The sequence below is a fragment of the Triturus cristatus genome, chromosome 5_2 (assembly GCF_964204655.1).
Source record: "Triturus cristatus chromosome 5_2, aTriCri1.1, whole genome shotgun sequence".
NCBI classification, from domain to species: domain Eukaryota; kingdom Metazoa; phylum Chordata; class Amphibia; order Caudata; family Salamandridae; genus Triturus; species Triturus cristatus.
The window spans coordinates 355,921,191-355,934,634 of NC_140588.1; the positions used below are offsets into that span (position 1 = coordinate 355,921,191).

Genomic DNA, 13,444 nt, shown 5'->3' on the forward strand with positions numbered 1-13,444 from the left:
ACGGGCAACCCAGGAAGAGGGGGTGCCGAAGGAACATTAACCACGGGAAGGATAGGAGCTGTAATCAAAGGAAGTGGAGCAACTATTCCAGGCTGACCAGCAGCTGGCTGTACAACAGGTACTGTAATACCCTGTGCATACGGTGGAGGTGAATTCAACAGGTAAAACAACAGAGGATCCTTTTCATGATCTTCCATCGGCTTAGCAGGACATGATGGCAATACAGGGTAACACTTATCAATTGCCAAATTATATTTTCTATTCGCCATCTCCATTGCTTTCTCAGTCTCGTTGACATGCAACTGCCTAGCAGACTCCATTAAAGTCAACCCTTTCTCTTTCTGTTCTTTCTTCGTTTTCCTAATTTCTCTCTGTTTGGCTTCTTTGCGCCATATGCGAAAAGAATCAAACATTGCCGGCCGGGCTTTTTTCTGGAACAACTTAATTTCTAGATTATCTAGTATTTCCGTTTCGAAGCTACCATGCGGTGGCCAACTAAGGACACCATCTTTTTTGGTATAACGGACCCATACTTCATTATACGTAATAGGACCCACACCATGTTTACAATAGAGCTCATACGTAGGAGTTCCAATCGGAGGAACCGAACACGAATCCTCCAACCGGGAATCCCCGTTGCAACGTAACCAGGACAAGAAACAATTACTACTGGTAGTCATGACAACAAAAACAAATTCCAACCAAAATGCGCAGAGAACTTAGGCCTACCAAAATGAACCAATACCAAAACAAAGATTATCTAAACAAGAGCAACCAATGATAATCTACGAATCAAACAAGAGCAACAAGGAACAACCAAATCGAGCGTAACTAAATACTTAACTGAAATGTGGAAGACGTCACCAAGGAGAACCCGTCTACGTCTCGCCGTACTAAGGTCTGCACCTCGGGTCCAAGACAGGGCGACAGTCAGGGCAGCGGTCCTCTGTAGCCGTCTGGGAACGGGAACCCTCGTGGAAGAGATCGTCGGGCCACTTTTACGACATGCAGGGATCGATGAAGCGGGGTACCTCCCTCCGGAATCTTCACACAAAACTTCTCGAACTTTTCAGGCTTTGGACCGGTACCGGATGACGTCGCCCCACGTTGGGCGCCAATTTGAGGTTCTGGACTTTTAAGAGTCCAGAGGTGTCAGGGAAACAACACCCGAAGACCCCTGAGTTCCTCCTGTCTCGGTGCACAAATAAACAGAGACACGGGCTTCTCGATGGTGGCGTCAAAGGCCAAGGTTTATTTACTGCAGGGACACAGAAATCATAGGAACCACACAGAGGCAGAATCTACGAGCCTGTTCGAATTGCATTAAGTGGGTTACTCTTTAAATACACGCAAAATGTCTTTAGGCAACATTACACAAATATTTCTCATGCCCAACCCGGTATCCCAAACAAACAGTAAATTTGACATCAAACAATAATTAGTTGTAGGTTTTCAGTATTCGATCAGATCCTCTCGACAGTTTTCCATTCTTCGCCCGATCCTCCCCATCATAAAAATCGTAACCTCCCCATTGTAAAAGCCCAGAAGGAAAGGAGCAGAGCCAGGTGCAAAGGATTGAAATGTAGGATAAGAGGTGTTTATGGATCATAAACGGGCATGGCTACCGTCTTCGGCCTTTCAGTCAGGACAACGGACACGAGAACCAGTATAGCAGGACTGGCCTCAGGCAAGGGAGGCAGCTTGATTCTGCCTAGTCATGCAGCGTCAGCCTTTCTCGGGCTCGAGCTTACGTGTCCTTAACAAGGTGACTCTGCCGGGGTCATCGTCCGTTCATTGACTATGTGAGGGCAAGAAACAAGATGGATGCCGTAACTAAAATGGATGCCATGACTTTTACGACAGAATGCCCTATTTTCCAGTGAATTCATGCTAGTTGCGCAGCGAAAACACTGTCATGTATACAATGGATCATTGGTACCGAAATCGTGTCAGTACTACGATACCGAATTCACGGGTTCGGATCGCTACAGAACCTCATTACCGGCCTCTTAAACAGCAGGTGGACGAAGGGGAGTACTGGGAGGGGTCTGAGGACCCTCTCGCAGCTCAATGTGAGGAAGAACCGTTGTGGGAGGGTGAGATGGAAGGTCCAGGTGATCTGAATTTTTTGTTTGTATAATAATATTTTGTTGACTGTTTGTGCACTCATCCCGTGAATAGAATAATATAATATCTATTTATTAATATGTCAAAATTCGACGATGGCCGCGAGGAGATGGCTCACAACCTTTTTGGTACAGGGATTTCTAAAGAAAAAACCAGTCCAGAATCTACAGAAAAGAATAGTTTAAAAACACTGTTTATAAAATTGGAACGTTTGAAAAAGCAAGAACTTAGCCGTTGGTGGGACGGAGTTACCCTTAAACAGTATATGGAAAATGGCAAGTTTCCAAGGGGTTTACGGATTTAAATTTTTCCCACCTTTGAAGACCTAAGTGATGCACTCCTCAAAGAATGGGAGTGTAACTTGGAGGGAGCATCACAAACCATGATGAATATCTTAGTTAAACATGCTATGGTAAAAGGGGAAAAACTTCAGGAAGAGATAAGTGCAATTGAAAAGTTAATTAGTGAGATGGAAGAGAAGGATTTAATAGAGAAAAATTATGCCATTCTAAAACAGATTATGGACAACCATCAGATTTACTTAAAAGACAAAAAGTTAAGAAAAATTAAGAGAGACGACAGAGACTATCGTGACGGAAGAATCTACACTTTCCATAAGAAATTTGATAACGTGCAAGGGTTAGAGGACAAGAAGAGGAATAGAGAGGACAAAGGTGAAAGCGATGATATTAGTTCTGTAAGTAACTTATCAGTGTCATCACAGGGGAGTACTGCTTCATCCTCCTTGACAAATGATGTCCCTTTAGGGGAAGGGGTCACTTCTTTTCAGAAAGAACTGGCGAAATTGCGTATTTCAAACAGATTACAACAAAAGAGAGAAGAACAAAAACCAGACGGGGAGGGAGGAGGAAAAAAGGCAAGTTCCAAAACTACAATCGGAAAACCGGAACCTGTAGGCAGAACCAAAAAGTTAAATGCCAAGTAGTGCAGAACTGTGATATGTTGGTTGCCAATGCTGATGATGGTTGTCACTTGAAAATTGTTAATTTGTCCAATAAATCACTTGATGAAGATGAGACGAGTGTACTCAGTAAAGGTTTACATTTTTGCCCTACTCAGAGTGGAGATCTGGTTAATGCACATGTTGATCTTTTTAAGTTCATAAGGATGTTGAAGCTTCATGACTTTTTTGCAAACAGACCTCCGGAACCACCCAAGGGTATCCCTTGGAGTGAACCGAGTCCCCACTCAATTGCCGATGTTAGAAATATACAATGCCTCCTCTCAATCTGTGATGATGATGGTTATGACATGTCTACCTTACTCAATGATTTTGACATTAAACAAGACGGCCAGGTAGAAAGTGGCCTCCGCCCTAAGTCAAAATTTATGCCTACCTTTGGTTACGATCCCAATATTGACGTTTTTCATAAAAAAATGTCGGAGGAATTATATGCTTTGAAAAAAATGAATAAATTCAAACCTAAACCAACTCAAAATATATCTTGTACTGAAAGACTAGCCCTACAACGTCTAAGGGATGACACTACCATTGTAATACGAGAGGCAGACAAGGGTGGGAATGTGGTCGTAATGAACCGCTCAGACTATATGAACGAAATCAATCGTCAACTTGGCGACACCCTATGCTACAGATCGATTGCACGTAATCCCATTCCCACCCTTGTCACCACGATCAATGGTAGGCTCAACGAATGGAGAGATACATGTCTTATTTCTGAGGATGAATACAGATACTTGAGAGTTCATTGTCCTTCCTACCCCTGCATCTATGTTCTACCAAAAATACACAAGGGGGGGCCCTTCCCCCCGGGTAGACCAATTATTTCGGGGGTGGGGTCATGCACAGAGAACCTATCCAAATTTGTAGATGCTAAATTAGGGAAATTCGTCCTTGATCTTCCCTCATACGTAAAGGACAGTAAGGATATTCTTGTCAAGTTCAGGAATTTCCAATGGTCTGATGAACTCCTATTCGTGACCTTTGACGTCGTAAGCCTATACACATGTATCGATAAGCATTTCGGCATTATGGCTATGCGCACCTTCTTAGATAGAGATGGCGCTGAACATTATGAATATAATGAAATGATTGTTGAAATGGTGGAGATAATTTTGATGAACAATTTTTTCCTTCATGATGAGAACTGGTACCAACAGATCAAGGGCGTAGCGATGGGTTCCGGGTTTGCTCCCTCGTACGCTTGCCTTTTCATGGGGTGGTACGAGAAGGAGCATGCCTGGGCCCGCGGTGCCTCCCCCTGGACTGAATTCATTGTCTTTTGGGGGAGGTACATTGACGATATTATTTGTCTTTGGTCGGGATCTGTAGAGATGTTACATCAATATTTTGAGTATCTGAATGATAATGTTTTCAACATCAGACTGACGATGTCCTATCACAAGGACAATATTAATTTCCTTGATATAATTTTTTTTATTGAGGATGGAGAAATACAGAGTAAATTATACAGAAAGGAGACAGCATGCAATGCTGTTTTGCATGCTTCTAGTGCCCATGCTAGCTCAGTTATAAACAATATTCCCTTTGGCGAACTGATTCGCATTAGAAGGAATTGCAGCACAGAGGAGACTTTTCGAACCAACATAAAGGCAACTAGGAAAAGATTTGAAAATAGAGGGTACAATGACAAAATATTGGATAAGGCAGAGGAGCGAATCATTTGTACAAATAGGAACTCTACACTAGCTGAAAAACCAATTCAACAAGGGCACTATGAAAACAAAAAGAAAATGAGGTTTATCACGCAATACACAACCCACAGTAGTGGCATTTTCAATGCTCTACGTAAAAACTGGCATTTCCTCTCCTCGATCTCAGGACTCAAAGATTGTATTACCAACACGCCAGCCATTACGTATAGGAGAGGTACTTCATTAAGAAAACAACTGTGCCCTAGTTATGTTGTTACACCGCAAGTGAATGACAATTGGCTACCAAAAAAACCTAAAGGCTTCTTTACGTGTGGTTCTTGCAATATTTGCAATAATGGGAAGAACAAAATCAAATCTTTTTCCTATAATAGCCCTCGTACTTATTATCTGAACCACTTTATCAATTGTAATACTACATATGTGGTTTACATCCTGGGATGTGAATGCGACACCATATATGTAGGAAGCACCACGAGATGTCTGAAATTGCGTATACAGGAACATAGAAGAGCAATACTCAATAGGGACACCAGATACCCTATCACGGACCATTATACTAACACACATACTGACAGTAACAGTTTTTGGTTCCATGGTATTGACCATGTTCCTATAGGCAAAAGAGGTCTGAATCGGGAGCTGGCACTCAGAAAGTTAGAATCTAAATGGATTTGTCGTTTACGTGCCACGACATTAGGGCACAACTCTGATTCTGAGATGCATTACTTCCTCTAACAACATACTTTTCCCATCAGCCTATCCTTGCATCAATCTAACATATAGTATTTATTACCCTGGATTTCCGTACTATAATTTACTTGGATTACTAGCATCCCTTGCGCTTTCCATTTTAGACCTCTTAGGATATTGCCCTTAGTGTATCATCATTAATTCTTATGTCATACTAATTATTGACTGTCGTATCATATAGTGATTATTGATTCTTTTTACTATCCCCTAATTGAGTGCTGGGGTATGATTGGAGAAATGCGTTTTTGATACACCCATCCTTACTGGGTTACATGCCTTTATTATCAAGCCTCTTTGAGGGTCTACTTTCAACTTTTTGTAATTTTATTTTCAAAATCATTCTCCTGCATCTAAGGTTCCGCTTTAGCTGTCCAATATGGTAAAGAGAAGTCGTTCGGCTACCTGTATACCTTTTCGCCCCTTTTGTTCTACAGCTATAACATAATAGTGATGGTTGCATATACCTTTCCATCATGGCGGTTATATATCCTGGTTCTCATTTTCTACCGCTTTCTATGTCTCTCTGCAGGCCCCCCTCTGTCCAATAACATTGAGGATTACATTAGTTTTTCTTCTTTTTTGATAATATTGGCGTGCTTTTTCGCATGGCCAAATTAATTGTAATAACACCAAAAATTTCGATTAAATAATATTTTTTTAAAAAATTTATCCCGCTATGCTATTTACAATAGAGGCTTCCATGAGATCGCGTTGTTATCTATACGCCCCTTTTATATATTTTCACCCCGACTTATTCAGTGTAATTCATATCATAATGGAGTTTTACTCCTTTCCATCATGGCGATGGCTTTTTCCTTCTCATTCACCCTTTTCGCCGACCATGGTGATGTAGATCATGTGATCCCATACCACGTCATGCGCGGCGTTTTCAAACTCAATAATAGTAGGAGCGCGACTTCGACAAATTGGTCGCACTTTTCTGTTTCTACCTTCGATCAACTAGGACCGTGGGACTTCCGAGGTATGGACCTTGCTTGTATATGACCTATTGGTCGTACGTTCTTCTTTTTTATATATTCTTATGTATTAAATTTCTCTAACCTGTTAGAAACTATAAGTGCTTGAGTTTGCATAAGCGGGACGCTGCGATCCTGGGCAGTTATATATTTTCTCAATGTTCGAATCGTATCGACTGTCTATTATGTTATGGTGCTTTAATATGTGGCTCTTTTTCAATCGTATGCTTGTCTTTAGCATTTTGGGCGCATACGATAGGTCACTCTCTAATGTGACTTTGTTGAACGTGATATCAAACGGATTTCTAGTTTCTAACAAACTCTAAGAACCATAGGTGTGCTCTTATTTTGGTGTATTCCCACCAGCATCAACGGGGACCTTGTAATAATATATATTTATTTCTTTTATATCTTTGATGTTCCAGTCGTTTTTTAACTTATAATGAGTTTGCTTTGCATATATATTGGTTGTGCAGGATATACAATTGGGGTCACAGCTTACTTCTATTTCTCTGAAATGCTTGTCATTTATACTGCATGGTATCAATTTCTGCGGTGCATAAACTTGTCGTTATACTAGTATATAGTTGGTCATTACATCTTTATTGATTCCCAGATTATTGGAACCCGTTCATATTTGGTTCTATCTGTGGAGCACAAGTCATATTTGTACTTGTAGCTCTGGCCATCCACAACTACCTTATTCTAAGAAAATTGCCATCATATTACTTTTGGGGGTAAGTTTCTTACGTATCAACTTACAGCCATTTTATTAAATGATTGACCCCGTTAGACTTATATTTCCAACCTGTTTTTATTAAATAAATGTTCTTGTCTCTTATATCGCGTTGAGACTAACACCCTCTTTTACTCTGTTCTTATTGTGGATAATGTACTGCCAATCACATATTGTTTGAATGAGGGTTTTTCTATTCTGTTCTGTGAACTTATGTTGGGTTCATTTAAGGACATTAATCAATATTGAGTTTATACTCTATAATAGGGTTTATATCTCTGAGATTTAGGAATACCAATAATATAGTTTTTAAGCATCAATATTTTTATTTTTATATTTGTATATAGATATATCTTCTAACTAGATTTTGGAACCCAAAAATCTCTATGCATGTGGGATACTGACACATGGCATGGTGCATTCTTGTTGCCATAAAGATTTGAATTTGGTGAGTGTTGAATCTTTTTGCACTGAATCCTCTTCACTGTTGTATTTAGACCTTATTTTCGTTGGTGTCTTTACTGTTATCTACTTGGCTCTAGTGGTTGGAGCAACGGATTTATCTTGCCATATGTCCGAATTTTTGCAACACTTCCACTAGCAATACTTTTTGAGATTCGATGTAGATGTATACACACATCAATTAGTGCTTGCCGTAACACTACAACCTGTAAGTTTGTCATCAATGTGTCTTTTGTATACTGTTTCTGTTTTTTTAAATATATACGTTGATCATTTATGACTGGTTTTTATGTATTCTCTGACCTTGTGGGTTTGTGAATTCTCTCAAAAAATTTACATTTTTGTTTGTGGACTCTTTGTACATCTTAAGTGATACATGTTTTATTGTCTATAGTTACATTATAAATGTTTTTCTATGTTGTATGTTAATTGTCTGCAGCCTTGAAGAAGTTCCTGCGTGGAACGAAACGCGTTGGCTGAGTTTCCTTAAAGAAAATAAAGAGAATAACCAAAGATACTTATTTGATTTGGACGTCTTTTGACTAGTGCTCCTTCCTTTTTGTACTTCATATCTTCATCTGATCCTCAGTGGAGTAGCCCTACGACGCACTCCGGAAGTACTGTGCACAGGACTTGAAATACTAATGATGAGACTTTGGGATTGCAAGTGCTAAACTAGTAGTCAGTCGTAGTTTTTGTTTGTATAATAATGATCTGAATTTCTCTCCGCACCCTGGTACACGTTCCCCTTCTTCGGTAGCTATGGAGGAGGTTGGGACTTTTTCTGTGGTGTTGCGTAGGGTGGCTGAGGCTCTTAACCTCGAGCTCCCTTCCATGCCTATCAGGACCAATCTCCTGACTGAGGTGCTGCAGCCGGCGATGACCTCGGCGGAGCCGCTACTGTCCTTTAATGACGCGCTTACAGACATTCTGTTAAGCACCTGGACCAAGCCTAATGCAGGGGTTCCTGTGGATAGGAGTGTGGCACGTCGCCATCGCCCGGCCGACCCCAGTTTTCTCACGCAACACCCAACGCCTGAGAGTCTGGTTGTCCAAGCCTCTGCCTCTCCGAGCGCATTCTCTTTCGCACCGCCAGACAAAGAATCTAAAAAACTTGAGCAGGTTGGAAAAAAGATTTTCACCTCTGCCAGTTCCGGGTTGCAAGTGGTGAATAATGCATGCCTGTTGGGCCTCTATTCCGATACTGTGTGGGACACTGTAGCACAGGTGCTGCCTCAGTGCCCAGTAGAAGCTCGAGCGGTGCTCTCCCAAGCCATTACCGAGGGGAGAGATGCTGCAAAATCCACTATCCGTTGTGGCCTTGACACAGCCGACTGCAGCCTCTTGGCCAAGGGGGCCATCGAGCACGTTCCGACGCCAGAAGTAGGTTGTGGTTGTTACTCCCACTACTTCCTGGTTCCAAAGAAGGACAAGGGCCTGCGTCCTATCTTAGACCTCCGGAACGTCAATCGCTTCCTCCGGAAGGAGAAGTTCAAGATGCTCACGCTTGCTCAGGTCTGGTCTGCCCTAGACCTGCAAGACTGGATGGTAGCGTTGGCCTTGCAGGATGCTTAATTTCATATCCCCATCCTGCCGTCCCACCGGCGTTACCTGCGGATCACGGTAGGCCACGAGCACTTTCAGTTCACCGTGCTCCCTTTCGACCTTACCAGCGCTCCTTGGGTGTTCACGAAAGTGATGGCGGTGGTCGCAGCTCATCTGCGCAGATCAGGGGTCTCAGTCTTCCCCTATCTGGATGACTGGCTGTTGAAGGCGGGCTCGCCCCAGGCAGTCGTCTCCCACCTCCAGACTACAGGCGACCTCCTGCATTTGCTGGGGTTCTCCATCAACGTGTCGAAGTTGCACCTGATTCCCTCTCAGAAACTCCTCTTCATCGGAGCGGTTCTGGACATGGCACAGTTTTGGGTTTATCCTCCCGAACAGCGAGTCCAGCACATTCGGGCTATGATTCCGATCTTTCAGCCCTTGTCCTGGATTTCGGTCAGGACAAACTTGAGGCTGTTGGGACTCATGGCCACCTGCATCCTGCTAACCAACCATGCCAGATGGCATATGCGGGCTCTGCAGTGGGACCTGAAGTTCCAGTGGGCGCAGCATCAGGGGAACCTGTCCGACTACGTCCAGATCTCGGAGGGCACTGCACAAGACTTGCAGTGGTGGCTAACGGACCAGCGTTGGGTCAGCGGCAGATTCCTCTCCCTTACCCAACCGGAGCACACAGTGGTGATGGATGCGTCCCTCCTGGGATGGGGCGGCCAAATGGGAGAGGTGGAGATCAGAGGCCTCGGTTCTCCGGCAGTGTCCAAGCTCCATATCAATCTTTTGGAGGTCAGGGCGATCCTACTTGCACTGCAAGCATTCCTTCCCTCTGTCAAGGGGAGGGTAGTGCAGGTGTTCACAGACAACACCACCGCCATGTGGTATTGCAACAAACAGGGCGGGGTGGGGTTGTTGACCCTATGCCAGGAGGCTCTGTGCCTCTTGACATGGCTGGAACGTCAAGGCATTTCCTTGACGGTTCAACACCTAGCAGGTTCTTTGAACGCCAGGGCGGATAAACTCAGCCACTGGTGCCTAATGGATCACGCATAGCGTCTTCACTCGGAAGTGGCACAAGGTCTCTTTCAGCAGTGGGGAGAACCTTGGTTAGATCTATTCGCCACCGAAGAGAGCGCGCAATGTCAGCAGTTCTGCGCGTTGGAGTTTCCAAGGCGGCACTCGCTCGGAGACGCTTTTCGTCGTAAGTGGAGTTGCGGTCTGTTGTAAAACCTTTCCGCCTATTCCACTTCTGCCCAGATTGCTGAAGAAGATCAGAAGATCAGATGCGACCGGGCCCAAGTCATTCTTGTGGCACCGGACTGGGCTTGAAGAGTTTGGTATCCCGAGCCACTCAGTATGAGCGTGGATCCCCCAACCCGACTGCCTCTTCAGGAGGATCTTCTGTCACAGCAACAGGGGACGGTCCTCCACCCGAACCTGTCCAGCCTCTACCTCCTTGCGTGGAGATTGAGCGGCGACAGTTGATTCCATTTGACTTGCTTCCTGAGGTCTGTAATGTGATTCAGGCAGCCAGGCGCTGTAAGAAAGTGGCTCTGTATAAACTGTTCCCAAATAGGTACAGTGTGCACAGAGTCCACAGTCCCCAGAGGTTTGGCAGAGGCTAAAGTTAGATATAACCTTGCTCTCTAAAGTGGTAGCTTGGTCGAGCAGTAAGGCAGTATCAGAGGACAGTGTAAAGCATTTGTTGTACACACTCAGTCAGCAAATGGTCTCACACACTTAAGAACTGAACTCTAGGCCAATGGTTTTTGTATAAAAATATATAGTTGTTTTATTTTAGAACCAACAATAGGTATCAAAATATACTTTCTCAGAATGAGATGCTTCAGATAAATACTTTTCAATAGACTTTTGAATGCAATGTTACAGTTGTTGCAATGGGCAACACAGTTTCAAACACAATTATACATTGAGCTCAATGGGAATTTCTAGTTAAATGCAATAAATTACTTTCTGGATTACTTTTCTTACCACAGGACTGGATCCTAGATTCAGTCCTGGGACATCTCCTGTAAACAGTTGAGTAAAAACGTTTTGGTTACAGTAGTGATTTTTAAGGAATATTATTGTATTTTAAAATTTGACACTTGAAAACTTTTTCAGCAAAAATCACCAATGATATCCTATGGGAGGAAATTCACATAGCAGGTAAGTGGGGTTATAGTTACTTTTTCTAACTCAGTGTTGGATCCTGGATCCAGCACTGGGACATCTCCTGTAAACAGTTGAAAGAATGTGTTTTTTATATACAGGCGATTTTTAACGAATCTTTGTAAGTTTGCAAATTTGACACTTTGAAACTTTTTCAGCAAAAAACAGGCAATGATATCCTATGGAAGGAAATTCAAGTTACCGGTAAGTACAGTTAGGATTACTTTTCAGGGTCAGTGCTGGACACCAAGATCCAGCACTGTGATCTCTCCTGATAGCAGGTGAGTAAATTTGTATCTGAAAGAAACACGTTAGTTAGATTCCTCACCTTAGAATATCCCCAGGCGTCAGACTGGATCCGGAAGATTTTTCGTCAGCAATACCCCTTGCGCGTCGCTAGGCGTCGTCTGCGGCTCCGCGTCCGTCGTCTGCGTCGTGCGCCGGAATGACGTCGTCGGAGTACTTAGACGCCGCCCTCGCGCGCTGACGTCAGTTCTTCTTTTTTCCGCGCCAGTAAGTGCAGATCCGGGAGAGCTACCCCTTTAGTCACTTTTTGACTAACTTTTTCGATCCTTTTTGATCTTGTCTCGACTCCGGTGCCGGTAGGATGCCTGGTTTTAAAGCCTGTGCTGACTGTAGCCGCTTGATGTCGGTTACGGACCATCACCGCCGGTGCCTGTACTGCTTGGGCCTCGACCACGACGCGGAGTCGTGTTCGCACTGCAAGGCCCTGACCTCGAAGGCTAGATGGGAGCGGTCCCGCAAGCTTCTCGAGATTCGCCACTCGGCTCCGCGCCCCTCTCGATCCCGGTCCAGGAGGAGGTCCAAGGATCGGTCGCGGAGCCGCAGCCAACGTCATCATCGGTCGTCGGGATCCAAGTCTTCGGGTAAGTCGAAGCACTCCAAGAAGTCCAAGAGGCGACACCGCTCTTCGGACTCCCCTCGCCGGTCGCGCGACTCAGCCGAGGGTCAGGGTGGTTCCACCCCCGCGGCTCCGGAGGAGCCGCAGGCGCCGCGCAAGTCCCCATACCCACCGGTCCCTGGGACTGACGCGACGCCGGCGGAAGTCAGTGCCTTCCTCTCGGCCATGAGGAACCTGGCTCCGCCGTCGACGCCCGTTGGCGCGCCTTCGGGCCCCGCGGACCCGACTGGGCAACCTTGCCTGCCTGCGGCCCCGGCGCCGTTGACGGCTCCGGCCTCGACGCCGCAAGTGCCCGAGGGACCTGTCCCGAGTCCCCGCCGACGCCGGTCGACCTCGTCACGCCTCCTCCGCCGGCGTCGACACCGGTACCACCTCCGACGCCGCTCGGCGTCGATCCCCAGTTCAGCCCCGCTCCGGGCCCGGCGCCGTTTCGGCGTCGATGGACGCCGCGTTCGGCGCCGCTAGAGACACATTTTGTCTATCGCCCGGCTCCGATCCTTCCTCCTGTATACCAGGAATCGGATGATTGGGGCGAATGGGAGGGATCCGAGGATCCTATGGCCGTTCAGGCTCAACTGTCACAGGACTGGGCAGATGAACTGGGTGAGGCCAGTGGTCTGGATACCTCTCCAGACACTGGATTCATCTCTCCTCCGACTGTGGCTTCGGAGGAGGGTGCTGCTTTCTCTGTGGTGCTGCGCAAGGCGGCCGCAGCCCTTGGGCTCGAGCTACCTGCCGTGGCTGTGAGGACTAACGTCCTCACCGAGGTGCTTCAGTCTGCAGCAAGCTCCACTGAGCCTCTGCTGCAATTCAATGAGGCCCTCATTGACGTTCTGCAGGGCACCTGGTCCAAGCCCTCCACAGTTCCTCCTGTGGACAGGAACGTCGCCAGGCGCCACCGCCCTTCTCCGGGCGACCCCAGTTTTCTGTCCCAACACCCTACCCCCGAGAGCCTGGTTATCCAGGCCTCTACCTCCCAATCCTCCTTCCCGAATGCCCCGCCGGACCGGGATTCCAAGAGACTGGAACAGTTTGGTAAAAAGCTGTTCTCCTCCCTTAGTTTGGGCCTGCGGTCTTTGA

At 45.5% G+C, this 13,444-nt stretch overlaps 1 protein-coding gene across 14 annotated transcripts in view; it reads left to right on the forward strand.

The window, feature by feature from the left end:
* The window catches only part of PRP4K (pre-mRNA processing factor kinase PRP4K), a 632,535-nt gene that overhangs the window by 601,211 nt on the left and 17,880 nt on the right, over positions 1-13,444 (forward strand). For 3 of the 14 annotated variants that reach the window (XR_014962109.1, XR_014962105.1, XR_014962107.1), the window contains exons 19-20: positions 7,129-7,249; positions 7,596-7,696. The exons of the other annotated variants lie outside the window; for them this stretch is intronic. The gene's annotated coding sequence lies outside the window, so the exon portion shown is untranslated. The remainder of the gene's footprint in view (positions 1-7,128; positions 7,250-7,595; positions 7,697-13,444) is intronic. 14 annotated transcript variants of the gene reach the window in all.